This window comes from Moschus berezovskii, chromosome 9 (assembly GCF_049115385.1).
Source record: "Moschus berezovskii isolate FMDL1 chromosome 9, NW_MosBer_1.0, whole genome shotgun sequence".
Taxonomy (NCBI): Eukaryota; Metazoa; Chordata; class Mammalia; order Artiodactyla; family Moschidae; genus Moschus; species Moschus berezovskii.
In genome coordinates, this window is record NC_142468.1 from 53500428 (window position 1) to 53514216 (window position 13789).

The 13789-nt window shown below is 39.6% G+C and overlaps 2 protein-coding genes across 3 annotated transcripts in view; both read right to left on the minus strand.

Annotated features, from left to right (window-relative positions):
- Positions 1-13789, minus strand: part of GTF2A2 (general transcription factor IIA subunit 2) — a 30030-nt gene that overhangs the window by 15995 nt on the left and 246 nt on the right. The window lies entirely within an intron of this gene.
- Positions 1-13789, minus strand: part of BNIP2 (BCL2 interacting protein 2) — a 47478-nt gene that overhangs the window by 8405 nt on the left and 25284 nt on the right. The window lies entirely within an intron of this gene.

Here is a 13789-nt window from a genome sequence, read left to right on the forward strand (position 1 = left end):
AAACCACAAAGACCCCAAAATGCCAAAGCCATCTTGAGAAAGAAGGACAAAGTTGGAGACATCGCGTCTGCTGACATCTAACTCTATAATGAAGATACCGTAATGAAAACAGTATGCCACTGCCAGTAAAAACAGATGTACAGATGAATGGAAGAGAATAAAGAGCCCAGAAATAAACCTAGGTGTGTTCGGTTGATTAACTTATGATAAAGGAGACAAGAATGTTGTACATGGGGAAATGACCGTCTGTTCAATAAAGGGTGCTGGGAAAACTAGGCATCCTCATGACAAAAGAATGACACTGGGCCACTATATTACACCACACACAAAACTAAACTCAAAATGGATTAAAGGCTTGAAATATAAGACCTACTACTATAAAGCCCTAAAACTCCTAAAAAAAAACAGAGATGGTAAGCTCCTTGATACAGATCTTGGTGATGATTTTTTGAATCTGACATCAGAAGCAAAAGTAATAAAAGCAAAGATAAGTAAGTGGGATAGGATCATACTAAAAAGTTTATGCACAACAAAGGAAACCATAAAAAGAGGAATAGGCTACCTACTGAATGAGGGAGAACATTTTCAAATCATATATCTCACATGAGACTGATATCCAAACTATATAAAAACACAAAACTCAACAGCAAAAACCCAAACAATCCAGTAAAAAAATTATAAATTACATATGTAATATGTAGTAGTCTATTTCATATATTCCAATGTATACTATTAGCTATTATCAAAAAGACAATACCAAGCATTGGCGAGGATGTGGGTTAAAGGGAACCCTTGTGACTTGCTGACAGGAATGTAAACTGGTATAGCCACTACAGAAAACAGTATAGATGTTTCTCAAAAAAGTAAAATACAACTCCCATATGACCCAACAATTCCACTTTAGGATACTTATCAAAAGAAAAAGAAAACCCTAACTGGGAAAGATACATGCACCCCCATGTTCACATGTATTCACAACAGTCAAGATATGAAAACAACCCAAGTGTCCCATCAAAAATGGAATGGATTAAGAGTAATAAATTGTGGGATGGGAGACAAGATGGCAGAGTAGAAGGACATGAGCTCACTTGCTCTCACAGAAACACCAAAATCACAGCTAAATGACTGGCACATACCAAAACAAATTTTCTATATCCACACACAAAGAGGCCAGGATACTGGGATACTCATAGGATACTAGGTCAGCCCTGCGTGCTGGTACTGGAGGGCCTCCGACAGAGGTGAGTAGTGACAGCAGCTCATTTTGAGGACAAGGACAAGGGTGGCAGGGGTTCTGGAGAGCACTCACTGGTGTGAGCGCTTCTGGGGGCTGACATTTTCTTACTAAACAGCCTGTAGGCCCCAGTATGGGGACGCCTCAGATCAAACAATCAACAGGGCAGGAACACAGCCGCATCCACTGGCAGGTAGGTTGTCGAAAACCATCACTAATTGTTAGAGAAATGTGAATCAAAACTACGATTTATCACCTCAGGATGGTCAGAATGACTATCATCAAGCTGTCTACAAACAACAAACGCTGGAGAGTATGTGGAGAAAAGGGAATGCGCCTACACTCCTGGCGGGAATGTAAACTGGTAGACACTATGGAGAATATACAGAGGCTCCTTAAAAACTAAAAATAGGGACTTCCCTGGCGTTTCAACGGTTGGGACTCCACACTTTCAATACAGGGGGCACGGGTCCCATCTCTGGTGGGGAACTAAGATCTCACATGCTGCAGAGCCAAAAAGTTTAAAAAAATAAATAAAAGTGGGTGTTAACACAAAAACTAAAAACAGAACTATCATATGATCCACCAATCCCACTCCTGGGCATACATTCAGAGAAAGTCATTGTTCAAAAGGATGCATGCAACCCAATGTTCATCACAGTGCTGTTTACAAGAGTCAAGACATGGTACCAACCTAAATGTCCATGGACAGATGAATTAAGATATGAGATATATATATATATATAAAATGGAATATCACTTAGCCATTAAAAAAGTGAAATAATCCATTTGCAGCAACATATGAACCCTGAGATTATCATACTAAGCTAACTCAGACTGAGAAAGACAAATATGATATCATTTACATGTGATATAATACCAATGAACTTGTTTACAAAACAGAAAAAAGCTCACAGACTTAAAAGACACACTTATGATTATCAAAAGGGAACGGTGGAAGGAAGGGATAAATTAAGAGTTTATAACTGAATCACTTTCCTATATACCTGAAACTAACACACTGTAGCTCAACTATAATATAAAATATACACTTAAAGAAATAGAGAAATTATGGTATCTATACACAATGATCTTTCTGTCAGAAAAAGAGAATGAAATCTTGTCATTTATTATGGCAGGGATAGAACTTGGCATAATACTAAGTGAATTAAAAGTCAGGAAAAAAAAAAAAAAACAAATACCAAATGCTCTGTCTTGTATGTACAATCTATAAAACAAACAAACAAACAAAAAACCCAAGTGCTGGTTTGGGAGAATGGCATTGAAACATGTATATTATCATATGTGAAATGAATCGCCAGTTCAGGGTCGATGCATGTTACAGGATGCTCGGGGCTGGTATGCGGGGATGACCCAGAGGGAGGATAAGGGGAGGAGGGAGGTGGGATGGGGGTTCGGGAGGGGGAACTCATGTACATCCGGGGTGGATTCATGTCAATGTATGGCAAAACCAACCAATATTGTAAAACAATTAGCCTCCAATTAAAAAAAAAACAAACCCAAGTGCACAGATACAGATTGACAGTTGCCAGAGGAGAAGGGAGTCAAAAAAAATTCAATTGCAAAACAAATATAGAAATTTTGAATCATATTCAAAAGGCAGACCTTATAATACACACACGTATATGTTTATGCATGCGTGCATGCCAAGTCGCCTCAGTTGTGTCCAACTCTTTGGACTATGGACTGTAACCCACCAGGCTCCTCTGTCCATGGGATTTCCCAGGCAAGAATACTGGAGTGGGTTGTCATGCCTTCCTCCAGGGAATCTTCCTGGCTCAGAGATCAAACCAGCGTCTTTTAGGTCTCCTGCATTGGCAGGCAGGTTCTTTATCATTAGCGCCACCTGTGAAGCCTGTACATGTTTTTATATATATGCTAAAAATACATATGAAGATCTACAAGATCTTCTAAAACTAACACCCCAAAAAGATGTTTTTTTCCTTATAGGGGACTGGAATGCAAAAGTTGGAAGTCAAGTAACAGTTGCCTGGAGTAACAGGCAAATTTGGTTTTGGAGTACAGAATGAAGCAGGGCAAAGGCTGATAAGAGTTTCGCCAAGAGAATGCACTGATCATAGCAAACACCCTCTTCCAACAATACAAGAGACAACTCTACACATAGACATCACCAGACAGTCAATACTGAAATCAGACTGATTATATTTTTTGTAGCCAAAGATGGAGAAGCTCTCCCAGTCAGCAAAAACAAGACTGGGAGCAGACTATGGCTCAGATCATGAACTCCTTATTGCCAAATTCAGACTTAAATTGAAGAAAAGTAGGGAAAACCACTAGACCATTCAGGTATGACCTATATCAAATCCCTTACGATTAAACAGTGGAAGTGAAAAATAGATTCAAGGGATTAGATCTGATAGAGTGTCTGAAGAACTACGGACAGAGGTTCATGACATGGTACAGGAGACAGGGATCAAGACCATCCCCAAGAAAGAGAAATGAGAAAAGCAAAATGGCTGTCAGAGGAGGCCTTACAAATAGCTGAGAAAAGAAAAGAAGTGAAAAAAAAAGAAGAAAAGGAAGGGTATAGCCATTTGAATGCAGTCCAAAGAATAGCAAGGAGAGATAAGAAAGCCTTCCTCAGTGATCAGTGCAAAGAAATAGAGGAAAACAACAGAATGGGAAAGACTAGAGATCTCTTCAAAAAAATCACAGATACCAAGGTAACATTTCATGCAAAGATGGGAGCAATAAAGGACAGAAATGGTATGGACCTAACAGAAGCAGAAGATATTAAGAAGAGGTGGCAAGAACACATAGAAGAATTGTAGAAAAAAGATTTTCATGACCAAGATAATCACGATGGTGTGATCACTCACCTAGAGCCAGATGTCTTGGAATGTGAAGTGGGCCTTAGGAAGCATCACTATGAATAAAGCTAGTGGAGGTGATGGAATTCCAGTTGAGCTCTTTCAAATCCTAAAAGATGATGCTGTGAAAGTGCTGCACTCAATATGCCAGCAAATTGGGAAAACTCAGAGGTGGCCACAGGACTGGAAAAGGTCAGTTTTCATTCCAATCCCAAAGAAAGGCAATGCCAAAGAATGCTCAAACTACCGCACAACTGCACTCATCTCACATGCTAGTAAAGTGAAAGTGAAGTCGCTCAGTTGTTTCCGACCCTTAGCGACCCCATGGACTGCAGCCTACCAGGCTCCTCCGTCAATGGGATTTTCTAAGCAAGAGTACTGGAGTGGCTTGCCATTGCCTTCTCCGTCATGCTAGTAAAGTAATGTTCAAAATTCTTCAAGCCAGGTTTCAACATTACATGAACCGTGAACTTCCAGATGTTAAAGCTGGATTTAGTAAAGGCAGAGGAACCAGAGATCAAATTGCCAACATCCGCTGGATCACCAAAAAAGCAACAGAGTTTCAGAAAAACATCTGCATCTGCTTTATTGACTAGGCCAAAGCCTTTAACTATGTGGATCACAACAAACTGTGGAAAATTCTGAAAGAGATGGGAATCCCATACCACCTGACCTGCCTCTTGACAAATCTGTATGCAGGTCAGGAAGTAACAGTTAGAACCTGACATGGAGCAGCAGACTGGTTCCAAATTGGGAAAGGAGTACGTCAAGGCTGTATATTGTCACCCTGCTTATTTAACTTATATGCAGAGTACACCATGAGGAACGCTGGGCTGGATGAATCATAAGCTGGAATCAAGATTGCTGGGAGAAACATCAATAACCTCAGATATGCAGATGACACCACCCTTATGGCAGAAAGCAAAGAAGCAGAGCCTCTTGATGAAAGTGAAAGAGAGTGAAAACGCTGGCTTAAAGCTCAACATTCAGAAAACTAAGATCATGGCATCTGGTCCCATCACGTCATGGCAAATAGATGGCGAAACAGTGACAGATTTTATTTTGGGGGGCTCCAAAATCACTGCAGATGGTAACTGCAGCCATTAAATTAAAAGACACTTACTCCTTGGAAGAAAAGTTATGACCAACCTAGACAGCATATTATAAAGCAGAGACGTTACTTTGCCAACAAAGGTCTATCTGGCCAAAGCTACGGTTTTTCCAGTAGTCATTTATGGATGTGAGAGTTGGGCTATAAAGAAAGCTGAGCACTGAAGAACTGATGCTTTTGAACTGTGGTGTTGGAGAAGACTCTTGAGAGTCCCTTGGACTGCAAGGAGATCCAACCAGTCCATCCTAAAGGAGATCAGTCCTGAATATTCATTGGAAGGACTGATGCTGAAGCTGAAACTCCAACATTTTGGCCACCTGATGAGAAAAAAAGACTCACTGGAAAAGACCCTGATGCTGGGAAAGTTTGAAGGTAGGAGGAGAAGGGGAAGACAGAGGATGAGATGTTGGATGGCATCACTGACTCAATGGACATGAGTCTGAGTAGGCTCCAGGAGTTGGTGATGGACACGTGCTGCAGTCCACGGGGCTGCAAAGAATCGGACACGACTGAGTGACTGAACTGAACTGAAAAATACATAATGAGTTAAATGTTAAATCAAATTGAGCTGATCAGAGGACATGTGAATTGGTATTCTGAAAACAATGAATTTATCAAAATACAGTTAAGAGTTTTCAAAGTGATGTAACATAAAGAGTTATGCCAAAAAACTAAACAGAATGGGATCGTATAGGTATTTTCTTTTTTTTTGGCCACACTGAGGCCATGAGGGATCTTGTTTTCCAGACCAGGGATCAAATTCAGGCAGTGAAGTGTGGCATCTTAACCACTGGACCACCAGGGAACTCCCAATATACAGACTGGGAGAAAATATTTGCACATCATGTATCTGATAAGGAGCTAATATCCCCACTATATTAGGAGCTCACACACCTCAACAGCAAAAAAGCAGAGTAACCTGATTAAAAAATGGAGAGGATCAGAACAGACATTTCCCCAAAGATGACATACAGATGGCCAAAAACTACCCATGATTAATTACCAGGGAACTGCAAATCAAACCCACAATGACATATCACCTCACACTCATCAGCATGGCTGTAATCAGAAAGACAAGAAATAACAAGTGTTTGGTGAGGATGCAGAGAAATAGGAATCACTGCGTAATGTTGGTGGGAATGTAAACTGGTACAACAAATATGGAAAACAGTATATAGGTTCCTCAAAATATTAAAGACAGAATTATCATATAACTCAACAATTCCACTTTTGGGTATTTATCTGAAAAAAGGAAACACTAATTCAAAATGATATATGCAAACCACAACAGACACACACACACAAAAATAAAACAAACACAACACTAAAGACAGTCATCAAACCAAAAAGGAAGGAAAAAAATAAGACTGTCAGAACAAATCCAAAACAATTAAGAAAATGGCAAGAAGAACACACACATCGAAATACCTTAAATGTAAATGGATTAATGCTCCAACCGAAAGACACAGACGGCTGAATGGATACAAAAATAAGACCAGTATATATGCTGTCTACAAGCGATCTACTTCAAACTCGGGACACATAGAAAGTGAGGGGATGGTACAAGATACTCCATGCAAATGGAAATCAAAAGAAAGCTGGAGCAGCAACACTCCTATCAGACAAAACAGACTTACAAGAGTCAAGGAAGGACACTACATAATGATCAAAGGATCAAGATATGAGAACTGTAATTATATATGCAGCCAACATAGGAGCACCTAAATACATAAGGCAAATGGTAACAGCCATAAAAGGGGAAACTGACAGCTACACAATAATAGTGCGGAACTTTAACACCACACTTTCACCAATGGACAGATCATCCAGACAGAAAATCAGTAAAGAAACACAGGCCTTAAATGATACATTAAACCAAACGGACTTAACCTATACAGGACATTCCATCCGAAAGGAGAATACACTTTCTTCTCAAGTGCACATGGAACACTCTCCAGGATAGATCACATTTTTAGCCACAAATTGAGCCTTGGTAAATTTAAGAAAAATGAAATCATATCAAGCATCTTTTCTGATCATAATGGTATGCGATTAGAAATAATTATAGGGGGGAAAAACCTGTAAAAAACCCACAAATATGTGGAGGCTAGCAAATATGTTACTAAACAACCAATGGATCACTGAAGAAATCAAAGAGCAAATTTTTAAAAACCAAGAAACAAATAACAAAGAAAACATGATCCAACTTCCATGGGAAGCAGCAAGAATAGTTCTAAGAAAGAAGTTTATACCAATATAATTTTACCTCAGAAAATAAGAAAAATCTCAAATAACAACCTAATCTTACACCTAAAGCTAAAGAACAAACAAAACCCAAAGTTACTAGCAGGAAAGAAATCACAAAGATCAAATTAGAAATAAATGAAATCCAGACAGAACAACAGAGAAGAACAATGAAACAAAAAACTGGTTCTTTGAAAATAAAAAACAAAATTGACAAATCATTAGCTAGACTCATCAGGAAAGAAAAGGAGAAGGCTCAAATAAATTAGAAACAAGAAAGCAAAAGTTACAACCAACATCACGGAAATACAAAGGATCATAAGAGACTACTATAAGCAACTACACACAAATAAAATAAGACAACCTAGGAGAAACAGACAAATTCTTTACCTAGGAGAAACAGATAAATTCTTAGAAAGGTACAACCTTCCAAGACTGAACCGGAAAGAAACAAAATAGGAGCAGACCAATCACAAGTACTGAAATTGAAACTGATTAAAAAAAGACTTCCAAGAAACAAAAGTGCAGAACCAGATGGCTTCACATCTGGTGAATTTGTCTCTATCAAACATTCAGAGAAGAGTTAACACTTATACTACTGAGAGAAAGAAGAAAGTCAGTCGCTCAGTCATGTCAGACTCTTTGCGATCCTATGGACTGTAACTTACCAGGCTCCTCTGTCCATGGAATTTTCCAGGCAAGAATGCTGGAGTGGGTTGCCATTTCCGTCTCCAATCCTTCTACCACCCTTTTAAAACTCTTCCATAAAACTGCAGAGTGGGCTTCCCTGGTGGTTCAGTGGTTCAGAATCCACCTGCCAGTGCAGGGCCAGGTTCAATCCCTGGTCCGGGAAGATCCTACACACCACAGGGCAACTAAGCCAGTGTGCCACAACTACTGAGCCTACATGCTCCGTGACAAGAGAAGCCACGCAATGAGAAAGCCATGTACCGCAACTAGAGAGTAGCCCGTTCGCCACAACCAGAGAAAGCCTGCACATAGCAACGAAGACCCAGAGCAGCCAAAGACAAATAAATACATGAATCTTAAAAAAAATAAAAAAATTGTAAAGGAACACTCCCAAGCTCATTTTACAAGGCCACCCCCACTCTGATACCAAACCAAAGATACCACAACAAAATGCAATTACAGGCCAATGTCACTGATGAACACAGACACAGGAGTCCTCAACACAACACTAGCAAACGGAATCCAACAACATGTTAAAAGGATCATACACCACAATCAAATGGGAATTTTCCCAGGGATGCAAGGGTTTTTTCAGTTATTTGCAAATCAATCTGATATGAAGAATAAAACCATATGATCATTTCACTGGATGCAGAAAACTCTTTTGACAAAACTCAATGCATATTTATGATAAAAACTCTCCAGGAAGTGGGCAGAGTGGAAACCCACCTCAACATAATCAAGGCAATACATGACAAAACCACAGCTAACATCATTCTCAACAGTGAAACACTCAAAGTATTTCCTCTAAGATCAGGAACAAAACAAGAATGTCCACTCCTGCTACTTTCATTCAATAGTTTTGGAAGCTCTAGCCATGGCAATCAGAGAAGAAAGAAGAGGAATTCAAACTGGAAAAGAAGTGTAACCACCGCTGCAGATGACATGATACTACACACAGAAAATCCTAATATATCATCAGAAAAGTACTAGGGCTCATCAGTGAATTTGGTAAAGTTAGACGATACACAAAGACATCTCTTACATTCCTATACACTAATAAAAGAAAATAAAGAGAAATTAGGGGGGAAAAAATCCCAGGACTTCACTGGTGGTCCAGTGGTTAAGAATCCTCCTGCCAATGCAGGGGATATGGGTTCAATCCCTGGTATGGGAACTAAGATCCCACATGCCACAGGGCAACTAAGCCTATGTGCCACTGCTACGCAAGCATGTGTGCCCTAGAGCCTGTGTCGTGCAACAAGAAAAGCCATCGCAATAAGCCCCCGCACCACAACAAAGCAACAAAGTCCCTGCTCTCCACAACTAGCAGCAATGAAGATCCAGCGAGCCAAAAAATAAATACTACTACTAATAAAAATCCCATTTACCATCACATCAAAAGGAATAAAATTCCCAGGAGTAAAGCTACATAAGAAGGCAAAGATCTGTAGTCTGCAAACTTTATAAGACGCTGATGAAAGTAAGCAAATATGATACAGATGGAGAGATATACCGTGTTCTTGGGATGGAAGATTCAATATTATCAAAATTATTATACTACCCAGGGCAATCAACAGATTCAATGCACTCCCTACCAAATCGCCAATGGCATCTTTCAGAGAATCACAACAAAAAAGTTTACAATTTGTATATAAACACAAAAGACCCTGAATAACCAAAGCAATCTTGAGAAAGAAAGACCAAGCTGGGGCAATCAGGCTCCTTGAATTTGGACTGTACTGGCACAAAAACAGAAATATAGATCAATGGAACAGGATAAAAGTCCAGAGATAAAACCATGCACCCATAGTAAAGTAGTCTATGACAAAGGAGGCAAAAACAGACAGTGGAGGAAAGATGGTCTCTTCAGCAAGTGGTGCTGGGGGTACCTCCCTAGTGGTCCAGTGGTTAAGAATCTGCCTTCCAATGTAGGGGACTGAGGTTTGATTCCTACTGGGGGAACTAAGATCCCACATGCTGTGGAGTAACTAAGCCCATGCATCCACAGCTAGAGAGTCCCTGCACCGAAACGACTGAGCCTGCATGCTCTATAGCCTGCGTGCCACGACAGACCCAGTGCAGCCAAAAAGAAAAAAGATTTCAAATACTCAAATATCTTTAAAAAAAACTGGGGGGGGGGGTGAGAGGGGGACTTCCTTGGCAGTGCAATGGATAGGAATCCACCTGCCAATGCAGGAGACATGCATTTGATCCCTGGTCAGGGAAGATTCCACGTGCTTGGGAGCAACTAAGCTCGGACACAAGTACTGAGCCCAAGTGCTGCAACTACTGAAGCCTGTGCACCTACAGCCTGTGCTCCCCAAGCAGAGAAGCCACTGCAACGAGGAGGCCGTGCACCACGGCTAGAGTGTAGCCCCCACTCTCTGCAGCTAGATAGAGTCTGTGCAGCAACGAAGGCCCAGCCCAATCAAGACAATGCAACCAAAAATAAATAATGACAGTAATCTAAAAAAAAGGGGGCGGGGAGCGGGGGAAGTAGAGCCGGGAAAACTGGACAGCTGCATGTAAAAGAATGGAATCAGAATATTCTCAACCACCATACACACACAAAAAAAACACTCAGCATAAAGACCTAAATGTAAGACTGCATACTATAAAACTCTGAGGAAAACATAGGCAGAACACTCTGACATAAATCACAGCAATATCTTTTGGGATTCACACCCTACAGCAATGAAAACAAAAACAAACAAATGAGACCTAATTAAACTCAAAAGCTTTTATACAAGAAAACCATAAACAAAACTAAAAGACAACCCACAGAATGGAAGAAAATATTTGCAAACAAAACAACCAACGAGAGATTAATCTCCAAAATACACAAATAGCTCATGCAGCTCAACATCAAAAAACCCAACCAACCCAATCAAAAAATGGGCAGATCTAAATGGATGTTTCTCCAAGTATAAATTCCCTGGTGACTCAGTTGGTAGAGTCCATGTGCAATGCAGGAGACTGCCTGCAATACATTAAGAGAGGTGGGTTCAATCCCTGGGTTGGGAAGATCCCTCAGAAAAGAAAATGGCAACCCACTCTAGTATTCTTGCCTGGGAAATCCCATAGACAAAGGAGCCTGGCAGGCTGCAATCCATGGGGTTACAAGAGTCTGACATGATTTAGCAACTAAACTGTCAGCACCAAACTGGACAGACAGATGGCCAAAAAGCACACGAAAAGATGCTTAAAATTGGAAAAATGCAGATCAAAGCTGAAATGAGGTGTCACTTCACACCAGTCAGAAAGGCTATCAGCAAAAGAATCTGGAAACAATAAACGCTAGAGAAGGTGTGGAGAAAAGGAAAGGCGCCTGCACTGATGATGGGAAGGTAAATTAGTGTACCCATCATGGACAACAGTGTGGAGCTTCTTTAAAAAATAAAGCACCTAAATGTAGAACTATCATATGATCCAGCACTCCCTCTCCTATACATGCACCCCAATATTCACTGGAGCTTCCCAGGTGGTGCAATGGTAAAGAATCTGCCTGCCAAATGCGGGAGACGCAAGAGAAGCACATTTGATCCCTGGGTTGGGAAGATCCTCTGTAGTAGGAAATGGCAATGCACTCCAATATTCTTGCCTGAAAAATCTCATGGCCAAAGGAGTCTGGCTGGCTACAGTCCATGGGGTCACACAACTGAGCAGGCTCGCACACAATGCTCATCGCAGCATTCTTTATTTACAATAGCAAAGACTGTTAGTCACTCAGTCATGTCTGACTCTTTGTGACCCCATGGACTGTAGCCTGCCAGGTTTCTCTGTCCATGGAATTCTCCAGGCAAGAATACCAGAGTGGGCAGCCATGACTTTCTCCAGGGGATTTTCTGGACCAAGGGACCAAAGCCAAGATATGGAAGCAACCCTAAATATAGATGTGGTACGCATATACAATGGAATATTATATGGCCATAAAAGAGCAAAATCATGCCATCTGCAGCGACATGGATGGACCTAGAGACTGTCATACTATGTGAAGTAAATGAGACAAAGACAAGTAACACATTAGGTATCACTTCTATGTGGAATCTACAAAAATGGTACAAATGAACTTATTTTCAAAACAGAAGAGTCACAGATGTAGGAAACAAACTACGGTTGCCAGGGGGATGAGGCAGAGTGATACACTGGGAGATGAGGACTGACAGATACACGCTATTGTATGTAAAACTGGTAATAGTGCACATTTCACTGTCTCTTTTTATGTTAAGAGAAAAGATATTTCTGATGAGCTAAATAAACCTCTGGAGATAAATGTAACTAATTTACATTACATTAGAGAAGTGTAACTAATTTAGCCATTGCTGTCTGTCATCTTCAGACAACAGTCAACAGCTTCATCTTACATTTTGTATTTCTTTGCATCGTGATGGTTTTGCATGTTAATAAAAATGAAGAAGCACTACAGGTGTTTTAGTATTTGTTGTACAGAAAATATAACTTTTTAAATTAAAAAACAAAAAAGTAAAAAAAACTGATAATAACGACCTGCTGTAAAAGGGAACTCTATTCAGTATTCAGTAATGACCTACATGAGAAAAGAAATCTTAAAAAAAAAAAGTAGATATATGTATAACCTATTTACTGTACACCTGAAACTAACACATTAACTATATTCCAATTAAAAAAAACAAACACAAAAAGATATATACACTCTTCCACTGCAGTATTATTTACAACAGTTAAGACACAGAAACAAGCAAAACGTCCATTCATGGATAAATCAATAAAAAAAGGTTTGGTATGGTATATATAATTGGATGATTATTCAGACACTTAGAAAAGTGAAATCTTGCCACCTGAGACAATGTGAATGGGCTTTGAGGGCGTTACACCAAGTCAAATTAGAGCAAGACAAATACCACATGGTCTCACTTACATGTGGAAACCAAGAAACAAAAGAAAATTAAGCTCATAGAAGATTAAGGGTAAGGGAAAAGGATGGATGAAACTACAAACTTCCAATTATAAAATATAAATCATAAAATTATAAATTAATAAAATTTAATTATAAATTATAAAATACATCGCAGGGATATAAGGTGATGACTAGAGTTAATATTGTATTGCGTATTTGAAAGTTACTAAGACAGATCTTAATCCTTCATAAAAAAACTTTTTTTGCAACCATGGTGATGGATGTTAACTAGACTTACTGGGGTGATCCTTTTGCAATATGTACAATTTTGCAATATGTACAAACATCGAATCGTGTTGCACATCTGAAACTCATGTAGTTATATGCCTATTATACCTCAAAAAATAGTTTTAAAAAGTTATTTAAATATTTGTTAAAATAATAGTCTTAGATTCCCAAAAATTGCTTGTGAGATGTTCAGTTCTTTTAGATGTAGTTTGAGCCACATAATTTTAGTGTTACTCCATTTTGCAGTTTAGAAAAGTAGAAGGCTCCACGTTCGGAAGTTACCCAACAGTCCTAGTCTTTCTTGAGCAAACCATCCAGTTTAAATTCATTCTAGTACGAATTCACAAGGGGTTTGAAAGTAGGCTTCAAGTGACCGAAGAAACAAGAATGAGACATTTAATGAAAGCGACCCCTCGATATTGGGGGGGGGGCGGAAATCACCCTGTAAACTTTAAGACATTCACCTGGCTAAATATACGGTGCTAGGCTGA